This window comes from Triturus cristatus, chromosome 7 (assembly GCF_964204655.1).
Source record: "Triturus cristatus chromosome 7, aTriCri1.1, whole genome shotgun sequence".
Taxonomy (NCBI): domain Eukaryota; kingdom Metazoa; phylum Chordata; class Amphibia; order Caudata; family Salamandridae; genus Triturus; species Triturus cristatus.
This window is the reverse complement of record NC_140590.1, coordinates 1,287,313,491-1,287,329,618: the sequence shown is the minus strand read 5'-3', so window position 1 is coordinate 1,287,329,618 and position 16,128 is coordinate 1,287,313,491. Positions and strand designations below refer to the sequence as shown.

Below are 16,128 nucleotides of genomic sequence, written 5' to 3'. Positions count from 1 at the left end.
CCGGTGGTTTTTTGGGATCTTTATGTATTTTCGGGAGAAAATATATGGTTGCCAGTATCGGGAAGTCCACTGTTAGATATTTCCGTTCATCATCATCAATCATGTTGTTAGCCACCCATGTTGCTAATTTATTATCCAGATCTTTTTTTATTGTTGATGTGGGGTTGTTTTGCAATTTTTCATAGTAATCCATGTTGTTTAATTGTGAGTGGGCTTCTTCTGTATACATGTTTTTGTCCCATAACACAATGTTGCCCCCTTTATCCGCTGATTTAATTTCGAAATCATCTGTTTTGGATAATTTAGAGAGAGCCTCTCTTTCTGTTTTCCTTAGGTTGTCATGGAATTTTTTGTGTTTTAATCTGTATAGGTCATGTATGACCGCCTCATGAAAAAGATCAACTTTGTTACCTGGGGTAAGTTGTGGATAGAATTTTGATCGTGGTCTTTTTTCACTCACTCCGGCTCCTAATTGTGGACAAGCCGTGTTAAGGGTGACTTCTTTTCCAATTTCTGCATTGAGATTTAATAGAGTTAGAAAGTCATCCGCTTCCTTGGCCTGAAGTGTTAATGTTGGTTTCTCCAATGTTCTAGCCAACTTAGGTTTATGTTGATTTTCCAGGAAATGTTTAGCAAGTTTGATTTTCCGAACATAGAGGTATAAATCAATGCGTGTTTGCGCCAAATCCATTCTTTGTGTGGGACAATAATTAATCCCACGTTTTAGTAATGATGTTTCCTCCAACGATAATTCTTTTTCAGTTAGATTTATAATTTGGAGTTCATCTACTACAGATCCTTCCTCTGCCTCATGCTCCTCGTTCTTATCCCACTTTTTTCTGTTGAGGAACTTGCTTCTTCTTCCCCTTCGTTTTGTCCGTCGCGTTTTCTTTGCTGCCACCGTTTTCCTCTGCCTCTTCCTCGTGTCTGGCGTTGTGATGTTTGATTTTGCTCCCACTGTCGTTGTTGTAAAACAAGGCGCATGTCGCCTAAAAAAACATTCCTTGCTCCCTCAGGGGTTGCTTCATTCTCCCCTTCACTTTGGTCAGTTGAAGCCAGCGATGAGAAGCTGCTAGAGGTGGTTGAGTACTTGCTGGTAGGTGTTTGTTTGAAAGGATCGTATTTCCGTGCGAAGGTGAAGATTCTACCTTCTGCATAGTCCTCCGCATCTCTTATGAATTTGCTATGTTTCCGTTGTCTTACAATGTCCTCATGTTTATCTATTTGCTTTTCCAAATCCTCTTTGAATTTTGATAATTCTGGATTCAATTGAACTGATTCTAAATCTTTTTCAATTGCTTGTAGTTGTTCTTTGATTTTATCCAATGCAATTTCAATATGTTTAACCAGTATTTTGATTAAACCCAATGAAGAATTCAAAGTATGTTCACCCCATTCCTGTAATAAATCGTTAGATGCATCTTGTTGACTTGGCATTAACATAATTCTTAAACCACGGGGTCCTATACAGATTAAAACACAAAAAATTCCATGACAACCTAAGGAAAACAGAAAGAGAGGCTCTCTCTAAATTATCCAAAACAGATGATTTCGAAATTAAATCAGCGGATAAAGGGGGCAACATTGTGTTATGGGACAAAAACATGTATACAGAAGAAGCCCACTCACAATTAAACAACATGGATTACTATGAAAAATTGCAAAACAACCCCACATCAACAATAAAAAAAGATCTGGATAATAAATTAGCAACATGGGTGGCTAACAACATGATTGATGATGATGAACGGAAATATCTAACAGTGGACTTCCCGATACTGGCAACCATATATTTTCTCCCGAAAATACATAAAGATCCCAAAAAACCACCGGGCAGACCTATTCTGTCAGCTAAGGGCTCGCTCATGGAACCAGTGGCAAACTTTATTGACTATTTTTTAATGCCATATGTGGCCAAATTGAAATCTTACATAAAGGACACTTCGGATTGTCTCAGGATTCTGAAAGATTTATCTTGGCAAAACTCCTATTGTCTCATTACAATGGATGTGGTGTCGCTGTATACCACAATAGACAATACGCAAGGTCTAAAAGCTTGTGAATATTTCCTACAAGAAAGGAATATTCACTACAAAGAACATAACGAGATGTTGCTCGACATGATGAAACTCTGCTTAACAAACAACATTTTCTCGTTTGGGGAAAGCATATATCGCCAAAAGAACGGAGCGGCGATGGGGTTTTCTTTCAGCCCCAGTTATGCATGCCTGGTAATGGGCTGGTGGGAACAAGAGGTGGCATGGAATCAGACTAATCTTAAATACACAAACCACATTGTAAGGTGGATCCGCTTCATAGACGATCTCCTTATTATATGGAATGGACAAGCGGATTTATTTGAAGAGTACTTCAAAATTTTGAACAACAGTACACCCAACCTCAGATTCACATACAACCTAAGTAAAGATCGAGTCGTCTTCCTGGATGCGGAAATTTATACACAAAACAATGGTTTAGAAACCACGTTACATCGCAAAAATACAGCGACCAATGCAACTTTGGAAGCCACCAGTTTCCACCAACCCTCATTAATATCCAGCATTCCATATGGCGAATTTCTGCGCCTGCGAAGAATTTGCAGCGAAGAACAAGAATGGCTAAAACACAGTGCAACCACGAGGAAAAGATTCATACAGAGAAAATATGCGAGGAATACAGTCAACACATGTTGGAGCAGAGCTAATCTGAAAACCAGAGCGGAATGTCTAATGCCAAAGGATAAAAGTGACACCACCGCAGAGGAACCTATAAGATGCATTTTGGATTATAGCCAAGAATCTAAAGACATTGTAAATATTTTGAAGAAAAATTGGAAAATTCTACAACTAGACGGAACAATCGGTGATAAAATGGGGAGTCACCCGGTGATCACTTACAGAAGAGCAAAGAATTTAAAAGATCGCCTAGTACACAGCTTCTACAAGACAAAGAAATTGAAAGAATCATGGCTACATACAACTGGCTTTGTAAAGTGTCATAATTGCAAAGTTTGCGAGATTGCCAAACCCACAATGGAAGTCACAATGGCTAACAAAAAAACGTGGCAAATCAAAAATCTAATAACGTGCAAAAGCCAATACACAGTGTATGTCATTGAATGTCCTTGCCCACTCAAATATGTGGGCTCTACCATCTGTGAGCTCAAGAAGCGAATATTGGAACACGTACGAGCAACAAAAAACAAAGATAAAAACAATGCAGTAGCAAGGCACATGGAAGTCAATCATAATGCCAATTGGAAACTCTTGAAATTTTATGGCATCGAATCAGTGCCTCCAAATGTGCGTGGAGGAAACAGGGAGAAAATCCTACGCCAGAAAGAATCCAGACATATTTTGAACTTGAGATCCATGATGCCGTTTGGGTTAAATCAGTCAGAAGAACTGTATATACATCTCTGAATAACAGAAAGTTCTCGAGTACATATAGAATCATGTCCAGATTGCAATTGTAACTCAAAGGGACTACAGTGCACTGCCTTCGAATCTTAAGGTATATGCCCACCAGAGGGCTATAAGTAAATGTTTCTAAGACGACAATTACAGTTTTTGAATGAGTTCAAAAATAAACTGCATGAGCCCACTGGAGGGCTGCAATACACATAAATGGTGAAATATTGTAAATATACTCCACTGAAGGAAAAGATTGAAAAACTTGGACAAAGATATAAACAAAACTGTTAAATGTAAACACGTTACCGAGAACATGGGTAATTCGCAAAAAACTGATTTGTGTAATAATGACTACATGACCCATAAGTCAAAGGGTGAATGGTGAAAGATGTCGGAAATGATGTCATTGAACTTCCTTCAATTCACTTTATTTAAATGAACATTTTTTGAATGCATTTGAGCAAACAACAACCGTGAACAAGTTATCTGGTATAACGAAACGCGTTGGTAAATTGTTGGTTCTGCGACCTTGAAGGAATAAAACAAAGTTTGAAAGCTGGTTGGAGTGCGACCTATTCTTCCTCTCTGGGAGTGTTGTGGTGGATATATATATATATATATATATATATATGTTACCAACTTAGTCCATTTTCCCTGCAGTTTTGCGCTCAATTTGCGGTTCGTTACCCAGCAGCTGGACCAAGGCGCTTTTACTTTGTCACAAATCCGGTAACACCAGAAAAACGGGCCGCACTCACCAAAGGCGTACTTTTGTGAATTTTTTTATATTCTTATTCTCATAATTATTAGGGGTGGGTGGAATTTGCGAAAGCGACTTTCGCAAATTATCGTGAAAATGTTAAAAATCTCCGCAAACAAGTGTAAATATCGCGAAGATGCGGAAGTTTTTTTCCCGCCCGTTCGCGGTATTTTCTGCGTGGTCGCGGCTCGCCAACTTACCCATGCGGTTGCTCGCGGGCGCGGTCATCTTGTTTTCACTGATCTCGTGGTGCATGATCGCGAGAAAAAAGACGTGATCGCGCGACGCATGACGTTACTGTGGGCGCGAACTGTCGCAAGACAGCGCAAATGGCTACCAACAATCCAACATCTCGTGGAGAACGCGACCGGATCGGGAAAACTTGTCGGCGAACGCGGGGATTCAGGTAAGGCGATCGCGCGCGAGAATGTATTATTTTACAGCGCGAGCAAGAACCAAATTATCGCTAAGCTGCGGAATGCGGAAATTTTGACATTTTTACGCTCTCCGCGGAACGCGAAAATGTCAAATTATCGCAATTTCCGCGAGCGGAACAGAAATTTAGCCCAGGCCTAATAATTATTCAAGTTTCCATGATCAAGGCACAGGAAGTGCCAAAACGCGTAGGATTTCTTTGTCTTGAAATGCCGGAAACTTGAATAATTATGAGAATAAGAAAATAAAGAAATTCGCAAAAGTATGACTTTGGCGAGTGCGGCCCGTTTTTCTGGTGTTACTGGATTTGTGACTATATATATGTATATATATATATATGTATGTATGTGTATGTATGTATGTACGTATGTATATATATATATATTACCTACTGGCAGTTGTCAGTAGGTAGTTATAGTTAGGACCTAGTTTCCATAGGCAAAGCTTTTTTGGTTTGCTAATAACTTTGGCGCCGTTTGACAAATCTTCACGAAAGTTTCCCAAAAAAGTGGCCTACTTTGTCTATGTCCGCATGGAAAGTTTTGAGGTGATCCGTCAAGCAAGGGCTGAGAAAAAGGGGGTGGAGGGGGTCAAAAAATGTTTTAGCTATAACTACAGCTCGGAATGCCTCATGGAATTACACCAAATTTGACAAAAAGCTAGCTCTTGGTCCAGAAAGAGCCCTTTTTGTAATTTGCTGTAAATCCATTGAGTAGTTGTGGAGTTATTAAAAAAATTTATAGATATCCAGGGATGTGGAGGGTCAGCTGATCCAATAGATCTCATGGTGAGATCTGATTGACTGCCAACACTTCAACTAGTAAGTGTTGGCAGCCATCTTGTGACTCAAATTTGTCTGAGTCCCCAGAAAAAAAAAGAAAATTGTGTAAAATTTGTGAATCCACAGTAAAACTGAAAAAAAATAGGCGTTGGCTCCCGCACTTGTTTTGTATATGCACACCACCAGCAACTTACCATCAAGCAACCTAGAAACACATTTGTTTGTTAACCACATGCCCACATGTGCTTAGGATAAAGGATTCATAGTCACATAATTATTGGGTCGCTGTGCCCTAATGTTTTCTAGAGATGAAGACATCACAGGGTGCAATGATTGAAACTACATCAACCGACTCACGCCAGACCAGCTCCTCACATCAGATTTACAATGTATGCAACTTTTTACGAATCTCTCCTTAGACCTAACTGATGATCATTTTTGTATCCTGCATTTTATCATCAGCACTGCACAGCGCGTTATCGTACATAGCTTTGCACATCATTGGGCATAGTTTGGTACTAGATAGGTGTAGTTTAGCACTGTACAGAGCATAGTTCTGCATTGTACAAGACACACTTCTGCACTGTACAATATATAGATCTCTATAGTAAGTGACATATATCTGCACTGTACTCTACTTACTTGAACACTGTTCAGAAATAGTTTTTAATCTATTTTCACTCAGGAAGACCTTGTTCTGCTCCGTTTGGGACAAGGTTTAACACTACAGGACAGTTTTGTGCTGCACATGACAGCATTCCGTGCAGAGCAGAGCCCTTCATTCGACAAGACATAGTTCAGCGTAAACATCCGTGCTATAGCGAAGACTAGAAATATTTCTGTCCTGCATAAGGACATACTTTACTGTTAGGGACATAGCTCTGCACAGCTCAGGGCATGGGACTGCACATTACAGACATCTGTATAGAGCAGAGCTCTGAAATGTATGAGCTACAGCTGTTCCCTGTATAAACATTCTGCACTGTTTGGGGTGGAGTTCGCCACCATCAGCAATGTAGTTGGCGTAATAAATATAGATTTGCTTTAATAAGGACAAACTTGCCTTGATAAGGCTACGTTGCATGCTGTGACTGAACTGCCTTTCAGGATACCCCATGCTGGGAATCCTACTGCAGGGAACAAGGTAAGCAGAACACATATTTAAAAGCAATAGGAATTCTGGATTCTTTGGACACACAGTAATAACGGGCCCAGGTCCTAAAAAAACATAACTGCTGTTTTAGTGGAGGCATTTGCAGTGCTTAAATGGTATCTGCATCTCTCGGTCAGAATCAGGCCTTTCAACCTGCCCTATTCAACAACGGGGGAGAGAGAGCCAACAGGGCGTTGTGGCAGTCACTGTCAACATGGCTGCCATATGCCAAAGACTGGAGGCAGGGCACTTGAAATAGTACCAGCCGTGCCAAGGATGCTGCCTGAGGTCTCTGTTTTTAAAGCACCCCCTGCCCTTGCTCTAGGCACGTGGACAATGTTTAGCTCTGTTCTCGCAGCCTTGATTTAATTAGCAGCTCGCAAGCAGCAAGCATGCAGACACTCAGTTTGTGCTGCACATGACAGCATTCTGTGCAGAGCGGTGTCCTTCATTGACCAAGACATAGTTCAGCATAAACGTCTGCGCTGTAGACAAGACGAAACATATTTCTGCTCTACATGAGGACGTGCTTTACTGTTCAGGACATGGCTCTGCACAACAAGGGGCACAGGACTGCACATAACATACATCTGTACAGGGCAGAGCTCTGAAATGTATGAGCTGCAGCTGTGCACTGAACAGATATGTGGCACTGTTTGGAACACAGTCCTACACCATCATCGATGCAGTTGGGTTTATAAATAGATTTGCTTTATAAAGTGCAAACCTGTCTTCTTAAAGCTATTTTGCCGCGCTGTAACTGAGGTGCCTTTCAGGGTACTGCATGCTGGGAATCTTACTGCAGGGAACAAGGTGAGCAGATCACAAATAAAAAAGGGATTCTGGGTTCCTTAGACACATGGTAATAATGGGTCCAGGCCCTAAAAAACATAATAGCTGTTTTAGTGGTGGCCTTTGCGCTGGTTGAATGGAATCCACATCTCCCGCTCAAAAGCAGGCCTTTCAGGCCTCCCTATTAAACAAGAGAAGAATCAAAGCCAGCAAGTACATGGTGGCTGTCATGGCCAGCATGGTTCTTATATGTCCATGTAGGAGAGTGGCATCGACTGCATAGTTGCCCCAACTTTTTGCTGATGTTTTTGCTGTTTTATGACTCTAGCCAGGCTGTGGCCCTGCCATCCAGGACCCCAGCCTATCTGCTTCCTCTGTTAAACGATGTGAGTACCTTAGGTACAACCCAATTGGATGCTGAGGATGCCCTGACAGTCCCTTGTAGATGGTACCCTAGGTACCCAGGGCATGGGTCCCTCAGTAGGCCTACCAGGGCTGCAGCACGTATTGTGCCACCCTGGGGCAGCCATACAAACTGACACCACCAGACCACTACTGTAGTCTGGTAAGGTGGTGCTAGCACCCCTTACAGGGATATAGGTACCCTATATCCCACCCCATTACAACACATATACTCTCAAAGGTCACCCCTATAGCAGGCCTTGGTAATCCTACAAGGCAGGGTGCTGAGGTATGTGTGAGGGGGGACCCCTACATGAGTAGGGCCTCTCTGCAACCTTCGTAAAATCATTGCTGGGTTGTTTGTAGTGTAGCCATACCATATACTCTTAACCGCATTATAAGTCTATCGCGATAGCGTGATAACTTGAGAATGGCTACACAGAACCATATTGTGTTTGGTGTCAAACATGTAGGAATCATACCCCCAGTCCAGCCATGGGCATGAGGGTACGATTCCCCCCTGCTAGACGGGCGATATGGGAAAAGCGGCAGAATTTAGACACCAATTTAAAAGTGCACAAGCAGTACAAAATCGCTACTACCCGCCACCTACACGACCCTGGCTGGCTGTTGCTGGGGAAAACCCCAGCCTCGCCAGCTGGACAATGGCAGGGAGGTGCTAGCATCTCCCCAGACAGGATAATGTGGATTGGAACAGGGTGGGTGCACCAAATGTCCTTTCAGAGTTGCACGTAGGCAGCTGCAGAAGCCTCATTCTGCATACACCGCTTGGAACCGGTTCAGGGGCATCCTGCCCCTCGCCCAGGTGGGAAACACACAAAGGGGAGAGGGTGTAGCCACCCTTTCCCGCCTCACCTCTCATTGGTGGACACTACTCTGGACACTCCCCTAATCTTGGGGATAAAGGTGAATAACGTGGCCCCAGAGCCTCAGATTAATCTTGAACTTTACAGTCTTGACCTTCGACTTGCTGCTGCCCAGCTGACGGAAGAAATCTCCCTTGGGATAAAGGAGTTATCCCCCTGCTTGGTAGGCACCTGAAACACTGCAAGTGACCCAGTTGGAACTTCGCTGCTCTCACAAACTTCGACGACTTCCAGAAACCTTGAGGTGGGTTTCCAGCGCATCCCAGAGGCCAGTGAGTGTGCTCAATAAGTTTGGGCACCATGGACCGCGTGGGTGCCGAGATCCCCAATACCCCGAGACCCCGGCCACCTCTTGCATAGCACACGACCCTGACCAGTGGGGAAGTTGTGCTTTGGCCCGTTTTTGAGCCAACCACTCTACAGCAACTGTGCGAAAGACCAGTGCCCTAGCCCCCTCCGGTGGCCCGTGGGTGCCCTTTTACGCACGCCAAATTGCCGCCTCCCGCGGTCCCTTGTCTCTCAACTTGTGGGCCCTAGCAGAGGTCTATCTTTACACTCAAGAGTTCTTCTGGTTGCTCCAGGCCTGCTCTACAGTCTCCTTGAAGGAGACCTCTCCCAGACCTCGTGGGTCTGCACTGTAGCAGATTTGTTTATTCTTCGTGGGTTGCGGTTGCCAAGGCTTAGTGGATCCAATCCGGACACTAACACCGCAGCGACCCTCATCCGATGTGGGACAGTCGCCCTCCTGAAGCTGGCCTTCCTTGAAGCCTCCCGGAGCCCGTGGTTGCAGATCCAAACTACACCACTGTCCACCTGAAGCACCCAACATCGAAGGGCTCTTTGCTTTGAGCCTCCTGGTCACTTTGCCGTGACCCAGACTCTGTCCCCTCTGCTTTCAGGTTCTTCTCTACAATCTTCACATCTTTGATCTTCACGGCATCATCAACGCTTTTGGCTAGCAGAACTTTTTACTATTTTCCCATTGAAAATCAGCCCGCGACCCGACAGCAGAAACGACCTATGCACCCGGCTTTCCCTGGGGCAGGTAACAGTGGTACCTCAGTACTCTCGTGGTAGTGGGCTCTTCAAAAGCTTAAGTCTGAAGTTTTAACTTTGTACTCCTGCTAGAAGTATTTTTAAACTGTTTATTTCCAACCGCGACATTCTCCATAGGCTGTAATAGAGATCCCGATAGCAGCTACTTGCACTGCACGCGCCTCCCGTGGGTCCCCTTCCTCATAACCTGGGGTGGATTCTTAAGGGGCCAGCGATCCTGAATGCCCTTGAAGTACTGGGTTTTTCAGAACCCAGCGGTGCCAGGGAACACACCCTAATACTTCGAGTTCTTCCTGTTTCAGACTACAGAAACACAGAGTCTTCTTGGTGAAGTCAAAGATCGTATTTATTGGCTGCAACCAGTAACAGGTATCCTAGAAGTACAACACGGTGTATATTCTCAGGAGACTGCTCAAACTTACAAAGCCAGCCTTCTCTTTTATACAAAATATTGTGCTTTAGGCAAACATTCCTTATTTTACAGTTGACCATTCACATATTTTCACTACAAAGAAAAAGCAGAGTCATGATGACAAGCCCATATTTCAGTTTGTCCAGTCCTCAATCAATTACCCGGCAAGGCCCGGTACTTTCATCAGATATCGACGGACCCCCAATAAAAACGGGCACCTCCTCCCCGTAAAGCAAGTCATAAAGTAAGAAACAGGGACAGGTGTGTGTGAGATTAGGCATGGTTTGTGTGTGATGAAAGGTTTTACGGTATGTTGTGCCTTGATACTAATCTCATTCGGCCACTGGGAAAGGAACTGGCCGAACAGGTTTGGCTTCAGGCGGTGGAGTCAGCTTACCCAGGTCACGGAGGAGTCAGCAAAGGTGTATGTGTCCTTCAGACTCGATTTTTGGCCTAGTCATTGGCCTATGTGAGGGCAATCACAAAATGGCTGCCGTACAATGGAAACCGAGGGATCAGAACGGAAACTATGATTTCAGGGTGGTTTCTTCACCCGAATATGGCGTAAATGCTCATGCATAGTATCCTAATCATTTGCAGTCTGCTGATACCAAAATCGTCATGATACGACGATGTTTATAACACGGGTCCGGAATTTTCAGTACCACAGACCCTCCTTTTGCCCTTACATAGGCAATAACCTATCCTCACGTTAATCTGAGTCTAGGTCTGAATCCAGGTCTATATTCACAAAGTCGTTGAGATGTTGCTGTAGCATCATCCTATTACTTAGCTCGTCCCTTGATACAGGTTTCCTTACACACGATGTAGCACAGAGGCCACATATTGCAGGAGCACACTGTACACACAGACAGAACAGGAAAAGAATGGCTAAGACCATCCCAATGACTATCAGAATCTTCCATCCCCAGGCGGATATCAGTTCCCAGAACCACCCCATCAATGACCAATCTCCTTCATCCACATGGATAGATTCGGAGATCTTATGCAATTTGGAAATGGCCTGGTAAACTGTCGGAGCGTTATCTGGAATGAAAACACAGCAACTTGATTGGATCACTGTACATACCCCACCTCGGTCTGCAAGTATGACGTCTAATGCGACCCTGTTCTGAAGAGTCATAAGGCGATCCGACTGGAGCTCAGCAGTCAATTACCAAGGGCACCGGCGGTTTCATCTATCGTGGATTCAACCACCCTTGTCAATTGCCTTATGTTCCTGCTGTTAACCATAGGCCGCCAAAACGGCAGAAAACCCTTTACGAAATCTCCAAGTTCTTGTCCTGCAGTGTCTTCTTTACTGATGACACCTCTAACTATCCTTGTCTTATGGTAATCTGCCGCGGCCGTGTAGGTGGGTGGCAACAGGAACAAAACAAAACATGTGCCTGAGAAGTCAGGGGGCAACCATGTATAGGCTCTATTATGGCAGATGAAATAGGTACCCTTAGCTGCTAAGAACGAAGGGGAAGTCTGAGACGCAAAAACATATGTTTCAGTGCAGATACTTCTCCCTAACTGAGCTCTGGGATTCTTGCCATTACCTTGCAGACATAGGTGACCCTGATGGGGTACAATCCAAATCGGGGAGGATCTCTTTGCTCGCTGGTTCTCACTCAGAGTAACTCCATATCCTGTTATGTTCCATCCAATGTATGCTAGTGTCTCATCTCTCGGGATAGTCTCATAGGAAATATCTTCCCTAATCATATCTACTATACCCTTAACTAGAGCACTATTCTTAGGATTATCTTTCACAGAACGTAGGGGGTTGGCTTCATGAGCGCATATGAATATCGTTCTATATGCCCACACAGAACCATTATGGCTGAAAGGCAGGATCAGATAAGGGATACCTTTATCAGTAGCATGAGGCATAAGACCACACATGTTAACTACTAATTGGTGTTGGTGTAGAAGCTGAATGAATGAATTATTGACAAATTCTAATCTTCTAGCAGACTCGTGTTCAGGCAGGGGGTGAAAAGAATGCGAGGAAACAGTAGAAGGAGGTATGGGCTGTGTAGTGGGTGCAAATGTCACTTGAAAAGAGAATAAAACATATCATATTAAAAACGTCATTACACTAAGCAACATGAAAATACATAATATCAAAAATCGTTTCTTTGTCATCATTATACACATTCTGGCTTTAAAGTTCATCTGTTTGGCAGGTCTCTCATTCTCGAAAAACTCCATCCTCTCTAATTGCTGCTCGTGGTGGTAGGGTGTTCTATGCTAAGGAATGCTTCTGTCAGTCCAGGGCAACTCCCTTAGACCGACCAGAACTGTTGACCTAACGTCTTCAGCTGCACTCCAAAGACTTGGGCAACCACGACCCTACAGCTGAACCCGGATGGCGGTTCGAAAAAACAAAAATAAGAAAGTTTCCCAGATGAGAGAGCTGCACTTTCAAAAATAGCAAAGAAAAGGAGTTTTTATTTGTCCACAGTTCTCGGCCTCAGATTGTAGCGAGTTTTTCCAGGTACTGTCTGGTCCTGGAACAAGAGTTCAGGCTCTGTGGTGTTCAATCGAATTGACGGTGGCACAGCTTCTTGCAAAATACCGTCACTTTCTTGCTCAGAAAGTGTTCCTTTTACACGTGCGTCACTAAAAGGCAGAAAACGAGGCACGGTCTCAGTCTCAGAGTCAGCGATCCCCTCCTGGACCCACCGGTCATACGGTAGAGGCAAAGGGACCCTCTTGCAGTGTACGCTGTGGATCCAGTTCTTTCTCCCTTCCACTCGAACAGCTGATCTTGTTGAGAGAAGGACGAGATGGGGGCCGGTCCAGCGGGGCTGGTCATTGCTTGTCCGTTGGAAATTTTTGACTAGCACCCATGATCCAGGATCGATAAGATGTCCTGGAGCTTCAGAGACCTGAGGCAGAGTATCGTGAACCTGTTGATGTAAAACACGCAATTTAGCCGTCAATTCATATAGATAATCAAGCAGTACAGGGTGTTCGATCTCACTGAATTTTGTCGGCCTTGGCACTCCCCATATGTTGGCCGGTCGGCCGAACACAATTTCATAGGGACTAAGTCCCACTCGCGAATGCACAGTCATTCTTGTTGATAAGAGTGCCAAAGGCAGAGCGTCAGGCCATTTAAGACCAGAGCTCGCTTGTATCTTTGCCAACTTCAATTTTATTGTGCCATTATAGCACTCTACTAGTCCAGCTGATTGGGGGTGATTTGCAGCGTGAAATTTTTGCTGAATACCTAGCCCTTCACATACTTTCTTCATCACACGACCCACAAATTCACTCCCATTATCACTCCAGACCATTCTCGGCATTCCAAACCTAGGGAAGAATTCTTTGGCAAGGGCTTTAGCTGTGGATAAGGCAGTGTTGTCTTTTAAGGGATATGCTTCTACCCATCTTGAAAAGGCACAAACAACAACGTGTACGTATTTCAAATTGTTGCACCTTTCCATGTGGATGAAATCTAGCTGCAAAACCTCAAACGGATACGTTGGAGGCGCAAAATGACCAGCTGGAGTTGGGGTTCCCCTACCAGGATTGTATTTCAGACACACCATGCAATTCTTGACCACATTCTCTGCACATTTAGGAATTCCAGCATTTTGCCATACTGGAGCCAACAACTTACAAATCCCTTTCACTCTGATATGGGCCATTCCATGAGCCATTGTCACCACTGCAAGCACATACGCATCGGGTAACAACCATCGCTGATGTTCTGACAAGTCAACCCAACAACCATTTTCATCCAATTTACCCGTACTTTCTCTCCACACATTCAACTCTTTCTCTGAAGCTTCAGCTTGAAGACACTTCACACTCTCTATCGTATCTTCACACATTCCAAAATCACCAACCCATCTTGCAGGGCCTGCAACATACATTCGGTTCATTACATCTTTTGCTGTTTCTTTTGAGATTTCGTCAGCAAATGCATTACCACGACCAACATCATCAGTCACCTTCTTGTGTGCACTACACTTCACAATTGCAACTTGTAACGGCAAGGTCAGTGACTCAAGAAGCTCATTCACCAACTGACCATGCTGAATCTTAGCTCCATGCGAAGTCAGGAACCCACGTTCTTTCCACAATCGTCCAAAACTATGAGCTACACCAAACGCATACTGGCTGTCAGTATATATGGTCACCTTCATTCCTTTCAATAACACACACGCTCTCGTAAGTGCAATTAATTCTGCTGCTTGAGCTGAATTATGTGGTATACGTGCAGCTTCAACAATCATATGCAAAGTCGTGATAGCACATGCTGCAGTCGTATCACCATTCGGAAGCTTGAAGCATGAACCATCCACCCATAAGGTACCATCACACTTTACAAGAGGAGTATCTTTAAGATCTACTCTCCCTTTCGTTTCTTCTTCTGTCCTGAGAAAACAATCATGCTGTTCAACATCATCTGTCTCTACTGAAATCGGCAATAACGTGGCTGGATTCAACGCATTGCACCTCTTTATGTGCACATGACTCGCTAACAGTGTCAACTCGTAACCTGACAATCGAGCACTAGTTAAGTGCTGTGTCTTGGTCCTGTTTAACAACGTGTCCACTGCATGTGGAACCATCACAATCAACATATTATTCATCACTAACCCAGCAGACTGTCGAATAGAAACAGCTGCTGCTGCTGATCCAAAGTCGACGAAAAATACGCGCATGGACGCTGCTTGTCTCCAAAAGACTGTGTCAGCACTGACAATGCACAACCCTCTTTCTCATGGACATACAGTGTAAAGGGCTTACTGTAGTCGGGGGTACCCAACACAGGAGCCGAACATAATGCATTACACAATTCGGAAAAACTTTTCTGACAATCTTCAGACCATGGAACGGGATTCGGTGTATCTTTACAGGTCAAAGCTACCAAAGGTTTGGCCAGCAAAGAAAAATTTGGTATCTACTGCCTACAGTATGATGTAATGCCCAAGAAAGCACGTACTTCTCTCTGTGTCCTTGGCACACTCAATTTTGCAATCGCCTGAATTCTTTCTGGGGTCAGTTTCCTTCCCTCCTTCGATAAGAGATGACATAAGTAGGTCACTTCTTGTCGACAATATTGCAGTTTTGAAAGAGACACTTTGTGACAGACAAATGGCGCAACAACGACAAGGTGGCTTCTTTACAAATCTTTTCAGTATCTGCAGCGATTAGTAAATCGTCGACGTACTGAATGAGGGTAGCGCTATCAGGTACAACAACTGCATCAAGCTGTGCTTTTAAGGCCTGACTATATATTGATGGACTTTCACAGTAGCCTTGAGGAGCGCGTTTGAAGCGGAAGCTTCGGCCTTCTAAACTGAAGCCAAAAATATCTCTGCTCTCCTCAGCAATCGGGATGCTGAAGAAAGCATTCTTTAAGTCAATCACCGAGAACCAGGTGGCGGAAGCTGGAATCAGAGTCAATAGGGCAGTGATATCAGGAACAACTGGAAACTGTGGCACAACTATTTTATTGACCTCTCTAAGATCAATCACGAACCTGTAAACAGGTGGCTGAGAAGGGTCAGTACGTTTCAGAACAGGCAGAACAGGACTATTACAAACGTTGCCTCTTGTTTCTTCAATTACATCTTTTTCAATCAAATCATAAATGATCGCTAGTAACGCCTTTTCACCTTCACTAGAGATCTTGTATTGGGGAATGCGTGGCAATTTAACATTGGCTTTCAATGTCACAACATATGGCAGTATTTCCAAAAGACCCACATCATTAGGACCAGTAGCCCAAAGAATATCAGGAAGAAACGACAATTTGGTCGGAAGTTTATCCTTCGACAAATACATTGGAGAGATCACTTTCCTACCCAGTGTAAGTTGTACTCCCGAAGGAGAACAATATCATGTCGCATACAATCTTTTCAACAAATCCAATCCTAACAAGTTTTCACCACAACCTGTTGTCAGTATAAGGGGTGCTTCCAATTCACAAGGTCCAACAGAAAGGGACATAGGACTAGAAATCGGATTCCTAACCGGGGCGCCAAAAAAACCTACTGAAACATTCATC

General features: G+C 44.0%; 1 protein-coding gene across 1 annotated transcript in view; it reads left to right on the top strand.

Annotated features, from left to right (window-relative positions):
• LOC146811901 (sulfotransferase 1 family member D1-like) overlaps positions 1-16,128 on the top strand; it is a 515,287-nt gene that overhangs the window by 320,793 nt on the left and 178,366 nt on the right. The gene's annotated exons all lie outside the window — the stretch shown is intronic.